Source organism: Biomphalaria glabrata, chromosome 5 (assembly GCF_947242115.1).
Source record: "Biomphalaria glabrata chromosome 5, xgBioGlab47.1, whole genome shotgun sequence".
NCBI lineage: Eukaryota > Metazoa > Mollusca > Gastropoda > Planorbidae > Biomphalaria > Biomphalaria glabrata.
Genome location: NC_074715.1, coordinates 54,333,998 through 54,352,037, shown reverse-complemented (window position 1 = coordinate 54,352,037; position 18,040 = coordinate 54,333,998). Strand labels below are relative to the sequence as shown.

The following is an 18,040-nucleotide window of genomic DNA, read 5'->3' as shown; positions in this document are numbered from 1 at the left end:
AAAGCATTTACAAGACACAGGGGAGGGAAGTGGGCAGTGATGACAGTGCAAAGCAATATAAGACACAGGGATGGAAGTGGGCAGTGATGACAGTGCAAAGCCTATAGCAGTCAGGCAACTCTATATTAGGAAATTTTAGATTTCTTGAAGTAAAAATAAAAAAATCCTTTCCATACATGTCAACACAAGAGGCTTAAATTTCATTGAAAGTGTTGAACTAACAAACTAACATCTCTTCTTCTATTATCCTTGCCTGTTCTGTGAAACAGAAGTCTGTTCTGTGAAGTAGAATGTTCTGTGAAGTAGAAGTCTGTTCTGTGAAGTAGAATGTTCTGTGAAGTAGAAGTCTGTTCTGTGAAGTAGAATGTTCTGTGAAGTAGAATGTTCTGTGAAGTAGAATGTTCTGTGAAGTAGAATGTTCTGTGAAGTAGAAGTCTGTTCTGTGAAGTAGAATGTTCTGTGAAGTAGAAGTCTGTTCTGTGAAGTAGAATGTTCTGTGAAGTAGAAGTCTGTTCTGTGAAGTAGAATGTTCTGTGAAGTAGAATGTTCTGTGAAGTAGAATGTTCTGTGAAGTAGAATTTTCTGTGAAGTAGAAGTCTGTTCTGTGAAGTAGAATGTTCTGTGAAGTAGAAGTCTGTTCTGTGAAGTAGAATGTTCTGTGAAGTAGAAGCCTGTTCTGTGAAGTAGAAGTCTGTTCTGTGAAGTAGAATGTTCTGTGAAGTAGAAGTCTGTTCTGTGAAGTAGAATGTTCTGTGAAGTAGAAGTCTGTTCTGTGAAGTAGAATGTTCTGTGAAGTAGAATGTTCTGTGAAGTAGAATGTTCTGTGAAGTAGAATGTTCTGTGAAGTAGAAGTCTGTTCTGTGAAGTAGAATGTTCTGTGAAGTAGAAGTCTGTTCTGTGAAGTAGAATGTTCTGTGAAGTAGAAGTCTGTTCTGTGAAGTAGAATGTTCTGTGAAGTAGAATGTTCTGTGAAGTAGAATGTTCTGTGAAGTAGAAGTCTGTTCTGTGAAGTAGAATGTTCTGTGAAGTAGAATGTTCTGTGAAGTAGAATGTTCTGTGAAGTAGAAGTCTGTTCTGTGAAGTAGAATGTTTTGTGAAGTAAAAGTCTGTTCTGTGAAGCTGAAGTCTGTTTTTGAATTAGAAGTCTGTTTAGTTCAGTAAATTTAGAATTTCACTTATGAAAATTATATGCTGTATCGGTTTTCGTTCTATGTTTACATGTGATTGTAACTCGTCCGTAAGAATGTGTTCACAAAATGTGTGTTGTGTAGTCATTCAGTGTATTAAAGCCATACTAAGCGGACATGGTTTTCGACTCAGTTATCATTATGTTCATAACACTGAGGATTGAGAGCTGCCTTACAAAACAGAAAATGAATCTTTATCTAGAGAATAAATTGTACATTCATAGAAATATTATTGGAAACACACACACATACAAATGAAATGGTATCAAATCAATATCAAATTCTGTATTATTTTTTGTAATCAATATCAAATTCTGTATTAAATTTTTCATCAATATCAAATTCTGTATTAAATATTTCATAAATATCAAATTCTGTATTAAATTTTTAAAAATATTTAACATTTACAATTTAATTTCAATGTGGAGGCGTGGTCAAGAGGCTAAGTATGCTTGAACTTGGCTTGGCTCGGCTACCTATCAAGGTGACTCTAGGTTCAACACACGACTCAAGCAGAGTTCTGTTTACTGAGTACCCGAAGGAAGCACGGAAAACCCTCTCCCAAATCCCCCCCCCCTACTGGTCCACACATAAGATTGGAACACAGCACTCTGAGCATGCTGTAAGCATGAAAGTAGCACTACATACAAGCTATAATTATTATTATTGTTAATCCTTTTAGCCTATCAAGCCAAGGTCAACACTAACTGATTACAAACTTAAATTGGACAATTCAGAGATTAATAAGTCAGTGGTTAAATACAAATAAATTTAAAATATAAAAAAAAGCTACAACTTTGTGCATACATCATTCTCTCTCCTAAAAATAATTGTCACAAAATCTAGCCTTTAACAGAGGCATGTGGATGAGTGGTAAAGCACTTGACTTCCAAACAGGAGGGCCCTGGGTTCAAATCCTGGTGAAGACGGGTATTTTTAATTTTGGGATCTTTATGGTGCCTTCGAGTCCACCCAGCTCTAATGGGTAACTTCATAGAATCCTAAATGCTGCTGGCAAAATCATTGGCAAAAAACAAACCCCATTTGGGCAGTTGTTTGAGACAAACATCTATAAAAAAGCTAACAAGATCCTCGAAATAAAGAATCACCCTTTGTGTCAGGATTTTGTGATTTTACCATCACAAAAGAGAAACAAGACACCGATAGCAAAGACAAACAGACACAAACACTCTTTTGTTCCCCTGGCAATCAAATCATTAAATAAGAACAATCTGGTATAAACTTTGTCACATGTAAATTATGAGTGAGTCTGGTGTGAATGTACACTTTGGTTTCTGATAGTTATAATGTTTTTTGTTTGGCGTAATGCACAAATTGTAAGACAAATTTCCTTAAGGATAATAAAGATTATTATTATTATTATTATTATATGAGTTTGGAAAAGTAAAGGCGGTTGGTTATTGTGCTGACAACATGGCACCCTTGTTAACCACCATTAGTGATGTCATCTCAGTTATAAGCATTCTTGACTACCAAGTGAAATACATTTTTACACTAATAATGTTGCCAACCAATGTTCTAATATTCCTTACATGTTTCAAAAGGAATAAAAATTTAAATCCTCAAGTTTCTTTCTTTAGATCAGTAAAAAAAAATCATACATATAAGCATAACACATTATATAAACTTCCATTTATTAATTTATAAAAACCACAAAACAAAAACAATTTACTGAATGACTCAATACTAAACCTAACAGTATACCATACATTCAAAACCTTGAATAAATACTTGTGTCGTTATGTGGCTTTCAGAAGAAAAAAATATATAAAAGAATTACAAAATTAATTCAAAATCTTGTGTTTCAATTTGTTTTCTCAAAAGGGTCAAAGTTATCTTTAATCCTTTAAAGCAGCTTCTTTTTATGAATTGAGTATTCTTGATACATGTAGTTAACATAATTAAGTATATACACATAAATCTGATTCAAAGTTTTACCAAAAAAATGTCACAGACTGTAAAGCTTGGTGAGGAGTTGAGCTAAAGTCACTCTTTATATATTGTCAAAATAGAGCTGAAAGAATAAATATTTGTTGATCAGATAATGTATAAATGCTAAGCTATAAACTGAATGTATAAATGCTTAGCTATAAAATAAATGTATAAAGGCTAAGCTTTAAACCAAATAAATAAATGCTAAGCTGTAAACTGAATGTATAAATGCTAAGCTATAAACTGCTTGACTATCTAAGTGAGGAGAGCTTAAATTGAAATCACAATGTAAACTAGGTATTTTTAATGGATTTGATTTGCTTGCTGAGAACCTAAAGGAAGGACTCACAGATATCCTCCCCCCTCCCCTCACATGTCAACAAAAGATATTGAACCAGAATGCACTGTGCTTGCTATAGGAGCATGGAAGTTGTGCTTGCTAAGAGCCTAAAGGAAGGACTCACAGATATCCTCCATATCCCCTCATATGTCCAACAAAAGATATTGACCCAGAATGCACTGTGCTTGCTAAAGGAGCATGGAAGTTGTGCTTGCTAAGAGCCTAAAGTAAAGACTCACAGATACCCTCCCTCCCCCCCCACTTATGTTTACAAAAGATATTGAACCAGAATGCACTGTGCTTGCTATAGGCTCGCTAAGAACCTAAAGGAAGGACTCACAGATATCCTCCATATCCTCTCATATGTAAACAAAAGATATTGACCCAGAATGCACTGTGCTTGCTATAGGAGCATGGAAGTTGTGCTAGCTGAGAGCTTAAAGGAAGGACTCACAGATATCCTCACCTCCCCCCCCCCCCTTCCACATGTCAACAAAAGATATTGACCCAGAATGCACTGTGCTTGCTATAGGAGCATGGAAGTTGTGTTAATCAAAGGCAATAATAATGCCGGCAATAATAAACAGCATGACTACTGTCCAGAGATGAAGGCTTCAATTCAGCTTTTATCACCAAATTTTGAAAAGCATGAACTAAAAATGTGAGTCATTCAGTGTTCGCAGACATAAGCACTGTAATGAACATCTTCACAATCACTTGTTCCATAAGTTTGATGGATCACTGGGTCAACAAAGATGCTGCCCATCAAAGCTTTTCTGCTTTACTCTTAGTGATAAATCTGAAATGTTGACAAATTACCTTTCTATGTTTCTCTGATGGCTCAAAACCAAGGACTTTACCAACAAAATAAAACTCTTCATCTAATGAGGTTTGTATGGTCTCTGCTTTTCGATAGCCATGTTGCTTCCCTAAAAATGCAAAATATTAAAAATTTCTTTAGAAAATGTTATGTTCTCTTGTTTTCACTATTTTTGTCAAACATATGCAATTAAAAGTAGCCTATAGCATAACTGACACGACCAGAGCGACAATTTAAAGTCAAAACTAGGAAAGTTTATATCATACAAAGCAAGATAGAAAAAGGTTGGTCATGGTCCACTAGCAGGTTACTAGAGACAGTTATCTATTTTAGAAATAATTTTTTTAGAGTGATTATATGTGTAACAAAAAAAATTATGTTTCATATCACATTAACAAACAGTTTGTGACACTGTTATGCATCAATGAAGTTGCAAGCATAAAAAAAAGATACTTCTATAGTATACTAGCATTACCCTTGGTTCTTCCCCCTGATTTGTTCTCAGGCTATACATTGTTTATTTTGGCTACAAAATCTTTTTTTTTTCTGCACTTCCAATAAAATTTCCTGCATTTTATTTTCAGCCCAAAAAGCCTAGTATCAATTACATTGAATTCATAAAGACACATACTTTTGGTGTTTGAATTCTAAGATCACTTTTCTCCCCATCCTCAAACAAACAAAAATGGTACATACAATCTTCTTTGTTCTTCCTTCTCATTTTTTTTATTGGAGCATTCAGATGACTGGACCAGTATATGAGATTATTTTTGCAGTAATTTCCAAATCAGGGAACTCTCCATATAGTTTTCTTTCTATTGGGGTGTTTTGGGGCCAGTGTCATGTACAGCCTCTTGGTAAAGAGAGCAATTTTGGAGGAGATGGTCAACATTCTCTGGTGACACTCCACATGGGCAGATTTCAGTTTCTGATTTTGAGCTTCCGATACATATGTTGTGGAATTCTGTTGTGTCTGGTCCTGCGGGAAAAAAAAATGATTTTAGATGTTTTACTCCCATGAAACAGTTCTAAAGGCACATCACTAGTCATGATTTAGTTTATCTTTACATATGATTTTTTTTTAAATTTGGTCAGTTGTAGCACCTTTATCTGGAGATGCATCTTATACACATTAAAAAATATTTTACACTTATATTTATAGCCTATCAAGTTAAAATAGCCTGATTACCACAAACAGGGAGTTGCAGTGGCTGAGTGGTAAGGCGCTTAGCTTCTGAACCGGGGGCCCAGGGTATGAATCCTGGTGAAGACCCAGCTCTAATGGGTACCTGACATTAGTTGGGGAAAAAGTAAAGGCGGTTGGTCATTTTGTTGGCCACATGACACCCTCGTTAGCCATAGGCCACAGAATCAGCTGACCTTTACATCATCTGCCCTATAGACCATAAGATTGGAAAGGGGAACTTTATTTTTTATTTTTTTTTACCACAAACAGAATTACACAAAAAATCCCCCCCCCCAGAAAAGAAAAAAACTCTTTTACTGCTTTCATAAATAAAAAGGATGGTAAATGTTATGTTTATAAAACATTACCTTGAAACAAACATTGCAAGAAGTCCTTTTGCTTTAACTGCCTACACCTTCAAGTGTCTTTCAATGAACAAATCCTGTTGATCCTCTGCCAACATAAACAAGTTTACATAGATATTAGCATTTCAAAGTCATGGGCCAAAAGCTCAGTCATTTTTCATTTTGTTTCTATATCTATATTTTGATTTTTTGTCGGCTAAATGATTTGTGTGCCTCATAGGAAAACAATGGGGTCCTGGGTTTGAACCTCAATGAAGATTGGGATTTTGAATTTTTAGGGTACTCCTCAGTCACCTAACTCTAATGGGTAACTGATTTTAGGTGGGAAAAATTAAGGCGGTTAGTCATTGTGCTGGACACATGACGACCAGCTCATTAACCACTGGCCATAGAAACATTCCCTTGAAATCATTTGCTCCATAGATCACAAGGTCTGAAAGGTAAAGTTTACTTTTTTTTTATTATTAATATCCACTGTGCATACTCCATCCCATTACTTCTTACTTATCTACAATAGATTTCTCTTTTCCCTTCCTTGTGTTTCTTGAATCAAGTTCCTTTTTATAGGGCATTTTGATACCTCCACAAAGCTAATGGATTATATTATTTGTTTTTTATAATGAGAATGAGAATGTGGGTGTGTTGTCTGTCCAGTATCCAAAACTACACATTTTTCAAGTAAAAATCAACAAATTAAACATATTAAAAAGATAATAAAAACCAACAGTGATTATGTGAAGGTCTTTACAAATTTCATTAAGATTTGCGGTTAAAACAGTAGAGTTCTTTTTATTTGTTTAAATAGATCATTGAGTGTGATACTTCAAATCTTTGGACAGATGAATCATGGATAAAAAATGAACACTTTCATTTAAATTTATGGTTCCCATGGTGGAAAGGTGTTCTACAACTTCTGCAAAGATCAAGCTCTGTTTTATCCACCATGGTCAAACAGTATCCACCTTAGACAAACAGTATCCATTTCTATATAAAAAAATACATACATATAATTTTCTTTACATATTAAAAGAAAAAGAGAAAGATTACCTGAGGTGACCAGACACCATCAGTAAAGCAATATTTTTTTGAGATATCAGTTACTGCTTCGGAAACTGCTGATGGATCAGTCATTGTAAAAAACTTGGTCAGTAAAATTTGAAAAGTAGACAACTCCATGGTAAACAATAAAATCGCCACCTGAAAACACAAATAAACAATAAGAGGATGTAGACACACACAAAAAAGATTACAATGTCTGATTTTAACTCAATGTGAGCCACATGAGTAGGCCTAGTTATAGCCTTTAACACAGCAAACATTTGAACTAGTGGCCAACAGTGCACAACATTTTAAGGATAAATGTAGAATATATACAGCTATTTTATTTGAATAAATGTGAATACTAAAGTCAATATAAACAAATATGAGACTGTGTGACAAAAGTTTAACTTAAATATTACATCCTGTATATATATATATATATCGAAGACGAACTCCATTCTTTTCAGATCAGGCAGCTTTCCATACAATTTTTATTCTAAAGGACTGCTGGGGGCCAGTATTTTGTTTGGGTCTCACGATAAAACAAGGCAATATGTTCTTTGGAGGAACTCTACAAGGCATGTTTCACTGGTTTCAACATCCAGAATAAGTGTTAACTCATTATGTTGTGCCCTATTCAAAGGTGAAAAATAATTCATTGACTGTGTCCTGATAGAATGTAACATGCATCCTTGAACCTGATGTTTGAGCAACAACTGTTATATTTTTGGTTTATACTACTCTCTTTTTCTTTTTCTCTTCTGGATATAGTGGAATTTAAGAAAAGAAAAAGTAAAGTACCCCTTTCAGACCTTGTGGTCTATAGGGCAGAGGATGTAAAGCTCATCTGTTTCTGTGGCCTACTGTTAACGAGGGTGTTATGTGGCCAGCAGAATGACCAACTGTCATTACTTTTCCCCAATTAATGTCAGGTACCCATTAGAGCTAGGTGGACTCAGAGGCGCCCAAAGATAGTGAAATTAAAAACCCCAGTCTTACCAGGATTCGAACCCTGCATCCCAGTTCAGTAGACAAGTGTTTTACCGCTTAGCCACTGCACCTTCCATGGAATTTAAGACTGCTTACTTATTCTCCCATTTTGGCAGTGTCAGCTTGTTCATCTCCTCTATACGAAAGTGTGCCTGGGATCCATCGGAGAACAGTTTTTTTGCTATTATTGTTGAGATTTATAAGAGCTGTCTTGACTTGTTTGATAGAGGAGGCATCAGAATTTTTGAAAGATAGGAAAGAAATGTTTTTGGTATTCCTTAGAAAGACAATCTGGCTGTTCACAGGTGGATGGTTGATTAGTGTGGTAGCTGCTGGTTCTAATACTCCCCTTTCTGCTCAGTGGCTGTCTGAGAGATCACCAGTGGCTATTAACTTTTATAATCTTTCTCAATTGAGCTATTCATTGCATAAGACATCTCCTCCGTTACCGGTGGATTCTTGAGATGAGCCATCTGTATGATTAACCCACTGGTAATTGGTATATTAGATTTCTTCCTTGAGATCTTTCTGATTGTGATAAGATTTTTTTTTGGTTATAGCAGAAAGAGAGCTTAGGTCCCAGGGAAGAGAGTCATTGCACTGTTTAACTAATTCATAAATTATATTTTATAAGCAGTGTTTCTTTGTTTGAGATTCTTGTATGAAATGAGGTATTTTCAGTTAATTTTGAGTGCCAGACTTGTGGGTTTAAGTTTTGAGTGGGAAGCTCTCTTAGGTTTCCATTTTAGTAAACTGAGTAAGGATTATTATTTCTCTTATTTTGTCCAGAGAAACCAGGGAAAAAATGATCTCTTCCATTGCTTTGAAGGTTGTTTTTTTTATTGTTTGGAGTTAGGTTTTTGTTTTACTTTTTTACTTTGTCTATTTTCTGTAGAATTGACTGCTGAATCATATGATGTAGCACTGTGTTCTATAGTGATGTAGCTGGTAAATTTCTTTTTCAAAATGTAATTTGCTTATGGAAGCTCACAGCCTGCTAGGTGGTTGGTGTTAGCCTTCCCTGGTTGTCCAAGAAGTCTACATCTGAGTTGCCAGTTACACTGATGTGATTTGGTATCCACTGCATCTAGTGTGTTGTAGCTGGTACATTTCTATTTCAAAATGTTGTGATTTGGTATCTACTGCATCTAGCGTGTTGTAGCTGGTACATTTCTATTTCAAAATGTTGTGACTTGCTCCAAATTAATATTTCCATTTTATATCTTGTACAATTTCACTTTTTTTTTAGTTGACTTTATAGAGTATAATTTTATTCATACTGCCATGTAAGATCTTTAAATTTGTTGAACCATAGATTGGGCATTAGAGCTGGGTGGACTCAGAGGTGCCCAAAGATCCAGAAATTAGAAATCCCAGTCTTCACTAGGATTCATAGCCGGGACCCCCAGTATGGAAGTCAAGAGCTTTACCACTCAGCCACCACGCCTCCATCAAATTGATTAGGCTAAAAGTAGTCCTACAAGTTCTTTGAGTGAAAAGAAAACAGTGTTTAATGAATAAAAAAGGGAAGAAGAAACTTTTTTTTCCCACTAAAGTAAATCAAAGTAAAGTTCCCCTTTCAGACCTTACAATCTAGGGGGCTGAGGATGTAAAGGTCATCTGTTTCTGTGGCCCATGGTTAATGAGGTTGTCAGCACAACAACCAGCCGCCTTTACCTTCCCCATCACATCAGGTACCTTTAGGTTGGTAGACATAGTCATGTGATCAGGGCACGGCAGACATATTGTTGGTAAAAATCTGGTTTCTATGCACAGTCAACACAAGCTTTTAGGCACTTACCATGGATAAGTCGAGCAAAGAATGATATAGTCAGAAACAAATATTAATTTTTACACTTTGAAAGCAAGCCAGCGTAATAAAGAATATGATTTGCTGACCTCCGTGTGTTATCCAGATCTCTTCACTTATAATCTTGTTCTACTGAAAGTGCTTACACAATCACAAAGGATGAGTTCAAGGTATTCTGAATCAATTTTATTGTTAGACCTAGATTAGATCTAGATCTACTAATAACTAATCTAGACTAGATTCTAGATCTATATTCTAACTATTTAAGTTAGCATATCTAGACATCTATACTATATTCATAATATTGTTTGACATAAATGTAGAATCAGATTGAATAGTCAATATTTATTATTGTCTAGGGCAGTGTTTCTCAAACTGTGTGCCGCCGAAGATTTGCAGGTGTGCCGAGGAGTTTTCAGAATGCCACACGTGCAGCGTTACACAGGTTTGCCTACTATTAAATTTTTATTTTACCTTGTGACGACATCCCAGCTTGCAACGACCAGTAATAGTAGTGGATCGCTACATTATGACGGAAAGGGGTGTTAGCTCTTCAAGTTATGGAGTTGTCCACTATACATATATTATTATAATGACTCAAATGTAGGCCGCCTTAGCAGACGCTCAGCAGTTCTTGAATTGGTAACGATAATAATAAGCGATGTGTTTCATGTAAATTTTGTAGGTGTATGCTAATAATAACAAATTATTACTAAGCCTTAATCATTGTTATCCATGGAGAAATACGTTGGTAAGAATGAAACTGCGAAAGCGTTCAATGAAAAGCATGGAACCAAACAAAGGTACAAAGAAGATTACATCGGATATGGTTTCATATCTTCAGGACCTGAAGATTCTCCATTGTCATTCTGTCTGATCTGCAATTCAGCTCTGTTGAATGAGGCGCTTGTTCCAAGTAAATTGAAGAGACACTTGGAAACAAAACATCCAGCTGTAAAAGCGCAACTGAAGGAATACTTCAAAAACATCAGGGCTCAACAAAATAAACAAGCTAAGAAACTTACGAACTACCTAAAGCTTTCAGAAAAGGGATTAATTGCAATTTATAAGGTTGTTCAGTTATTAGCAAATGCAAGAAAGAACACACAGAGGCTGAATCAGTCATTGCACCAGCTTTAGCAATAGTTGTTGAAACTATCCTTGGACCCGATGCTGCCGAAAAAGTTAAAAAAGTTCCTTTGTCAAATAGTACTATCTTGCGCAGAATTGAAGACTTATTGTCAGATTTACAAGATCAAATCTTCGAACACTTCGAAATGACTGACGATGAACTGTCTCTGTTGTGGTCCCTTCAAGTGGATGAATCCACTGACATTAGTGCAAAGCCCAGTTGTTAGCTTTTATTCAGTTCATAAAGGATGAAAAATGTGTCAACAAATTCTTATTTTGCAAAGACTTACCAACTACGACCAAAGGCGAAGATATTTTTAAGTGGTGAACGAAACCATTTTGTTATTCAAAGTACAGTGGAGACAAACTGTGTCAGCGTTTGCACCGATGGCTGTCCTTCCATGCAGGGAAATAGAAAGGGATTCTTCACTCTTGTGCGTCAAGAAAATCCAAATGTATTAGTTGTTCACTGCATGATCCACAGAGAAGCTCTTGCCTTCAAATATTTGATGTCTGTTCTGGATCAAGTGATTGAAGTTGTAAACTTCCTCAAATCTCGACCGCTTGCATTCTGACTTTCCTCAGAGCTTTGTGAAGCAATGGATTCAGACTACTAATGTCTCCTGTATCACACCAACGTTCGTTGGCTCTCCAGGGGAAAAGTGTTAAAGGGTGTCGTCCAACTCAAGGCTGAGCTGATTTCATTCTTGGAGGCTGAAAAAAAAAAAGACTTTGGATTTTCTATTCATGACGAGATTTGGTGGGTTAAGGTGACATTTCTCTCTGATTAATTTGACAAATTAAATTCATTGAATTGAAGTCTTCAAGGACCATCGGAAACCATCATCATTGCATCATCAAAACTAATATCATTTGGTTAAAATTGATTGTCTTTGTGGCAAAGTAAAATCACGAAAGGACTGCTTTCCTACTTACAATGAATCTGCTTCAAATAAAGAAATCACCCCCGAAATTCTGGACACTTTGAAACACCTGCAGTTAACATTGCAGCATTACTTCTTAACAGTTTGAAGTAATGAATATAAATGGGTCAGCTCTCCATTTGGAAACAATGAAGCTACAAATTTTACAACTAAAGAAGAAGAGCAGCTCAATGATTTAAAAAACGACGCAATTCTTAAGTCAAGCTTTCCGAGAAAGCTTGGATGTGTTTTGGATTTCAATCAACAAGTTATATCCTGTAATCAATTTAAAAGCAATCAAAATAATTCTTCCATTTACATCTTTATGGTTTTGTGAGTTTGGATTTTCAGCACTGACTGAAATCAAATCTAAGAAAAGAGAGAGACTTCTTACAATAGACGATGAAATGCGAGTTTGTTTGTCGACTTTGGAGCCTCGATTAGATTGCATTTGCTCTCAAAAACAGGCACAACATTCACATTAAACATAATACTGAAAAACAGGCAAAATCTTTTTTTCTTTTTATTATAAAACATCTGTTGCTCTTCGTGGTGTGCCGCGAAATTTTTGTAGTTTGTTTACTGTGCCGGCAGACAAAAAAGTTTGAGAAACACTGGTCTAGAGCTAGATCAACATTGTTGTAACATATAATGTAGGCCTACATAGATTGTGATAGAGATCTACTCTCTACTCAAGCCTTCAAGGTCTAGTATTCTAGATGTAGATCTACGGCTACATTGATCATAGATATATTATATACAAAATCTGGATGATGTCTCAGATTAGAGTGTGACTAGATCTAGAGTCTAGCCTACATAATGCTTAGGCTTAGTAGGTCATTCTAGATCTCATCTAGACTCTATAGAATAGATCTAGAAAATCTAGATAACATCTAAAATCTACATCTCTCTGTTGCTGCATATTTTAAGCATATGAAACTTAATTTTTATCTAATAGATATAGCTAGATCTAGTCTTCACTTCTAGGTCACTTGATAAGATAAATAAATTTAGCTTTTATGTAGCACTACTTTCATGCTTATAGTTATAGTATGCTCAGAGCGCTATGGTCCAATCTCATTGGTGGACCGGAGGGGAGGGGTATCTGGGAGGTTTTCAGTACTGCCTTTAGGCGCTCATTAAACACATCTCTGCACAAGATATATTTGGACTATAGTTACAGATAATAGTTACTTATTATTAGATACTAGTATTATATAGATCAGATCTAGCATCTAAACCAAAGAAAACTTTACTATCCAGTTTAGATCTAAGTCTAGGGCTGAAGACTTTTTAGAGTTTATTTTAGGACTAGGCTCATCAAGACTAGTAACTTGTTGATAAATCTAATGGTCCTAGATCTGATACTAGTTCTGTGTTTCTTTTACAACTTTCAAATGCTCTTTAAGATTTGAAGCTAATTACACCTTAGCCCAAACCTTTTGGCTGTTGCGGCTGAAGCACTTCACTAGTCTCAATTGAATTTTTGGTGTAGACTAGGGTTTTGAATTTCTATATTTTTAGGATGCTTCGAAGTCCAACCAATTCTTTATATTACAAGAGTTCTACATCTATTATTAAAATGTTATTGCTATTTTTACTTTTGAAAATGTCTACAGGCTTACAAGAGTTTAGCAGCTTACAACCAGTTCCTAGATGGTTGGGTTCAAGATGTTATGGCTTTTAAACCACTAGCAAAGGTAAGTAATAAATATTGTTATATTATAGTTAATATCTTGATATTCAAAGGTATTTACATGTATATGAGACCAATGTCTTGATATGTACCTTTACCTTACCTTCTTTTTACCTATCCCTTAGTCTGTTGGACCGTTGGGGCACCAGGCAAGATTTGTCGACCGTCTTTCTCCATTCCTCCCTTTTTTTTGCCTTGATATGTACAGGTATTTTAAATAATTTTTTTTTCTTTTTAATAGGTCTTCACTCTCAGTGGTTAGCATGTACTGCAGCCCTGGATAGTAATAAGTCAAGATGGTATTATTCTATCAGCCCACTGTTCTTGTATAGTTGGACTTGGTGAGTCCTGCACTCATGTGGCAGACATGGATCCTTGAGTCAAATAACCTACTCACTGAAGCCCAGGCTGGCTTTAGAAAAGGCAGATCAACAGAAGATCAAATTGCCTTCATCACACAAGAAATAGAAGATGGCTTTCGAGAAAAGAAACCAACAACAATTGTGTGGGTTGACTTAGAAAAAGCATTTGACAAAGTCTGAGAACAAGGTCTCTTGCTCAAGCTAATCCAGCATCACATATCCCAAAGAATGTACAACTGGATAAAGGAATACCTAAATAATAGAAAAGCCTTAGTTTGCATGCAAGGACAAAGAAGCCACACAGTGGGTATAAAAAATGGCATCCCCCAAGGAGGAGTCCTATCCCCAACACTTTTCCTAATATTCATAAACGATCTAAATCAAAACCTACCTAGAAAAGTTAAAAGCAGCATGTATGCAGATGACCTTGCCATAATTAGCACAGAAGAATATGTAGGAACATCGAAATTTCGATTACAAGATGCTCTTGATAAACTCAATAATTGGTCCAAAGACTGGGGCATGTCCATTAACACAAAAAAGACCACATATACCATATTCTCACTGTCAACAAAACAACAAACAATAAAATTAACATAAATTTGGAAGCTTTAGAAAAAAAATGACAGCCCTACTTATCTTGGAGTCACCTATGACCCGAGACTAACCTGGAAAAACCAAATAGATAAAACACAGAGTAAAGGCATCCAGAGACTATCCCTCTTGAAAAAATTAGCTGGCACAGATTGGGGAGCTAATCACAACATCCTGAAAAAGACCTATACCAGTTATGTAAGACCTGTATGGTGCCACAGCATGGGGCTCAGCAGCCCAAACCAACCTAAGAAAAATAGACAAGGTTCAAAATATTGGTCAAAGGATAATGACGGGAGCAATCAAAACAACACCCATAAGAGCTATGGAGGAAACTGCTGCCCTGATCTCTCTGGATGAAAGAAGAGAAATAAAAATCCTTTCCCAATTCACTAAATTGGAAACCTTGGAGAGGCACCCACTCAGAACAAAAATCCACAAAACTGGCACAAAAAAACATCTCAAAAGGACCAATTTCATACAGGAATCTCTAAACCTAAAAAAGAAACAGCAAATTGAAAAAATTACTCTGGAATCCTCAATACACTATAATGAATCTCTACCCTGGGACGAAAGCCCTCTTCCTACTATAAGGGACCATATTGAAAACATAAAAAGAAAATCTGATTACAGACCAACAGAGCTCAAGGAAATAGTGAACTGTTTTCTACATACCAATTACCCTAGCAATCAGTGGATCAGAGTTTACACGGATGGCTCATCCCATAAAGCCACCACAAATGGAGGAGCTGGAATACTTATCGAATGGCCAGATGGAGGAAAACTAGAAAAATCCATTGCAACTGGAGAGTTCTCTGACAGTCACAGAGCAGAAAGGGAAGCACTAGCACTAGCTGCTACCATGTTAGCAAATCATCCAAGTTCCCCTCACAGTCAGATTGTCTTTCTAACAGACGTGAAAACAACCCTCCAAAGCTTGCAAAACTCTGATTCCCCTCATATTAAAAACCTCAGAACAGCACTTACAAAGCTCAACAACAACAGCAAAAAAACTGTTATTCAATGGATACCAGCTCACATACAACTAGCAGGAAATGAGAAGGCTGACACACTCGCCAAGAGTGGGAGAACAAACTCACAAGTAAACTCTGCACTCTATCCAGAAGAAATGAAGAAATTAATTGTAGATAAAATAAATGAGAAATGGACGAGCTCCCATCCAAATCACAAGAAAGATGACGCTTACTATAAGCTATCCTGACAAGACCAACGTCTAATCTTTCGACTCAGGACCGGACACAACGGAATGCGACAACACATGTTCCGGAAACTCAAAATTGGAACCAGTGAAATCTGCCCATGTGGAATATCACCAGAAAATGCCAACCACGTCCTCCAAAACTGCTCTCTCTACCAAGAGGCCCGTATAAGACATTGACCCCAAATCACCCCAATAGAAAGAAAACTATATGGAGAGCTCCCTGATTTGGAAACCACTGCGCAGTTCATCTCATGTACTGGTCTAGTCATATGAACACTCCAACATAACAATGAGAACGATGAAGAAGAAGAAGAAATGTGGCAGACACTTTATTTATGCTGGAAGCCAACACCAGGCTAAAAGAGAGTAAGACAGTTACAGGCTTGTTATCTTACTGGATAAATCCACCAGAGCTTAAAAAAGTTTTGCCAACTAAGGTTTCTGAGATTGATATCACCTCATTAAAAAACAAAAAGTTAAATTTGATTCTCTTGTGAACAACATCACTTCTAAAAATAAAAATTTAAAGGCTATTAAATCCAAAGAAACTATAAAGCTTAGTATAAATAATTTTTAATTCATTTATTGAAAGTAATGAGTTCCAATCAGATATTTTACTGTGTTGTGCTAATAGGAAGAATAGGTTTGTGCCTGTGCTTTAACGCTGCTAGGTCTCTCAATGAAAATTTCAAAACAGTCATTTATTACTGTCATCTTCCTGTCATAAGTACAAATAAATTTTTTGGGCCTGAGACTCTCCTTATTGGGCCAGAAAATCAAATCGGATATGTCGACATACATAACATCCAAAACAGTACATGAATATCTTAGATCAGGGGTGGGCAACCTTTTTGTATCGAGGGCCGCATTATTTTAAAAATTGGGAATGGCGGGCCGCATATTTATATACAACTTATAGAGACACTCTAAGCTAACTGTGTAGAGTGTCTTTTAATTCATATTTACACTGTATTATATTCACGTTTCTTTTTTTTCCCCACACTTCACGTTAAGGAATTACAACAAGAGTTAGCAATTATTTAAACCAATTTTACGATTTTTTTTTTCAAATTGCTGTTGTCATTTTACATTAAAATATCCTGACAAATATACAGTTGTACTTAATGTGCAGTATTTTACTTTTTACACTCGTGCATGATGTTCCGGAACTGTGGAACTAGCTTACTAGTTTCTATCCTTGTGACTGCTGTCAAATTACAGTCAGTCAAAATCGACCAGTAGTAATGCTTGTTTAGTTTCCACAAAGGAAAAGGCTTGTTCACTGAATGAGACAATATATGTTCTGGAAGTTAAATGTCGGGACTAGAGAAACTTGCCCATCACCTGAGAATGCTGACCATGTCCTTCAATGGTGCATTCTAAATCAAGAGACCCGAACAAGACTTTGGCCCAAAAACCCTCCTAAAGAACAAAAACTAAAAAAACAAACAATTTTTATTTGTTACTACTAGGTCTAAATCTATTGACTAGATCTAGTGAAATCTAGTCTAGATTATTCTAGATCTACTTGATTATCTATCCTTTTCTAATTCTAGGGCTCTACTCTAGTCACACTAGATCTTGTATATAGTTCTAGATCTAAAATAATTTAAGAGTCTACTAGTACTAGTCTAGATCTATAATCTATATCTAATAAGTCCTCTATGTCTAAGAACACAGATTATAATAATTATATTAGAGATCTAAATATTTATGTCTAAATCTATAGTCTATTATAGACTTATTAACAACTAAATTTACATAATGATACATAGAAATCTAGAATCTAGAGATCTATCACCTTCTAAGTCTATTTCTAGATAGATCTAGAGTCTACTTCTAGATCTAGTTATCTAGTGCTAGCCCTACTTCTAGATCTAGAAACTAATTTAGACTATGTAATAAGAAAAGTAGATCTAATAGCCTTATTAAGGCTTATTTAGGCCTTAGACTTACTGTGTCTAAGTCTAAGTCAAGTTAATTAATTAATTTAGGTCTAGATCTTTAATAACGTTTTTTTTTTTAAATCCTTTTGAAAGTTTCTTAGATTACTTAGAAACCAGTTCAAGGAGTTAGTGTTAGAATTAGAATAGTCAGATCTATTTGATCTATGAAAGTATGATAATCTATCAAATCATCTAAAATCTAAAAAACAATCTAGACTAGATTAGATCTAGATCTATTGAAATATATTCATTCTAATCTAAATCTAGTCTAGATTCTAGTAGATCTAGATTTCTAGAAGTCTAGTGACCTAGACCTATCTAGTAGCCTAGTCCTAGTCTAGGACTAGATTCCTAGATTGTCTAGGTCTAGATGATGATAGATAGACAGATAGATCTAGTCTAGATCTAGTTAATTCTAGTTATAGTAGAGTACTGTAGTAGAGCCATTGTCTAGAACTAGATGTAGATCTCATC

General features: G+C 35.6%; 1 long non-coding RNA gene across 7 annotated transcripts in view; it reads right to left on the bottom strand.

The window, feature by feature from the left end:
- The window catches only part of LOC129926396 (uncharacterized), a 118,679-nt gene extending 101,349 nt beyond the window's left edge, over window positions 1–17,330 (bottom strand). Inside the window, exons 1-7 of one of the 7 annotated variants that reach the window (XR_008778049.1) lie at window positions 13,649–17,330; window positions 9,782–13,534; window positions 6,899–7,048; window positions 5,855–5,939; window positions 4,932–5,279; window positions 4,300–4,409; window positions 1,507–3,222 (exon numbers count right to left, since the gene is read on the bottom strand). This is a non-coding gene — a long non-coding RNA (uncharacterized LOC129926396). Of the gene's footprint in view, window positions 1–1,506; window positions 3,223–4,299; window positions 5,280–5,854; window positions 5,940–6,898; window positions 7,049–9,781; window positions 13,535–13,648 lie in introns of those variants that run through there. The other 6 variants (XR_008778046.1, XR_008778047.1, XR_008778045.1 and 3 more) reach the window with 6 other exon arrangements.
- Between the last annotated feature and the right edge of the window lie 710 nt (window positions 17,331–18,040).